At 33.6% G+C, this 884-nt stretch overlaps 1 protein-coding gene across 1 annotated transcript in view; it reads left to right on the top strand.

The window, feature by feature from the left end:
* LOC119592531 (CDGSH iron-sulfur domain-containing protein 2 homolog) overlaps positions 1 to 884 on the top strand; it is an 8,514-nt gene that overhangs the window by 3,982 nt on the left and 3,648 nt on the right. The window lies entirely within an intron of this gene.

The following is an 884-nucleotide window of genomic DNA, read 5'->3' as shown; positions in this document are numbered from 1 at the left end:
GCTTTATATGTTAGGGATACGTAAGTATTTTAAAATTGATTTTCAGATATTTGCATTCCAAGGATTTAGGATAAGGAAAGAATATGTATTCGTGTCACATAGTGGCAAAATAGTTAGTCCATGATAAATCATTATTAGACAAAATTTTCTATTTTGCAAGAAAGTGATTTTTCTTGATAACATTTGAAAGGGTCTTTTGCAATTACCAATATTAAATAAATTCATGTACAGCAGTATAAAAGTATAACCTCAGTAAAGAAAACTCTTCATATGAAGTAGTTTTAACAGCACAGGCTAATAAGTGTGTGTCTTAGTTTTTGCAGCTTATTTAATATGAAAGCTGCCATAAACTAGTAACTTTGGCACAAAATGTTTTACTGAAACTCATCACATCTCTTAGTGAATTTATAACTTGAAAAGAGTTTACCATATTTATGTAATGGTAAAAGAAATCTTTTGTATACAGTTGTGGTGATTCTCTTTAACATCTGTGTTTTCTGTCAGCGATCTTTCTGCAATAGCCCTCTTTTAGGATTTGTATTTATGATCATTATAAGTCATTATGGCCCAGTCAAACCCTGTAACTCAATATAGTTGGTTTGGGCAAGTATCCAGCTGATCTCGATTTTGAACAGTGCTGCCAGTTGTTGATTAAGGATTTTGTTGATTTGTGCTGATGAAGACAGGATTACTTACTGTGACCAGCACCATGTCTTTTCAAAAGTTAGCAGCCCTGAGTAAATGCATCTACTCAGACCAATGACTAAAGATACCACAAATGAGACAAGGCCATTGGAAGTGCACCTGAAGGTGCTATCATGTGGTCAGATCACCTTAAGGCTACCATGTTGAAATTGCTGTTGGAAAAAACAGTGTTTTTTTTC

Source organism: Penaeus monodon, chromosome 30 (assembly GCF_015228065.2).
Source record: "Penaeus monodon isolate SGIC_2016 chromosome 30, NSTDA_Pmon_1, whole genome shotgun sequence".
Lineage (NCBI taxonomy): Eukaryota > Metazoa > Arthropoda > Malacostraca > Decapoda > Penaeidae > Penaeus > Penaeus monodon.
This window is presented reverse-complemented; position numbering and strand designations above follow the sequence as displayed.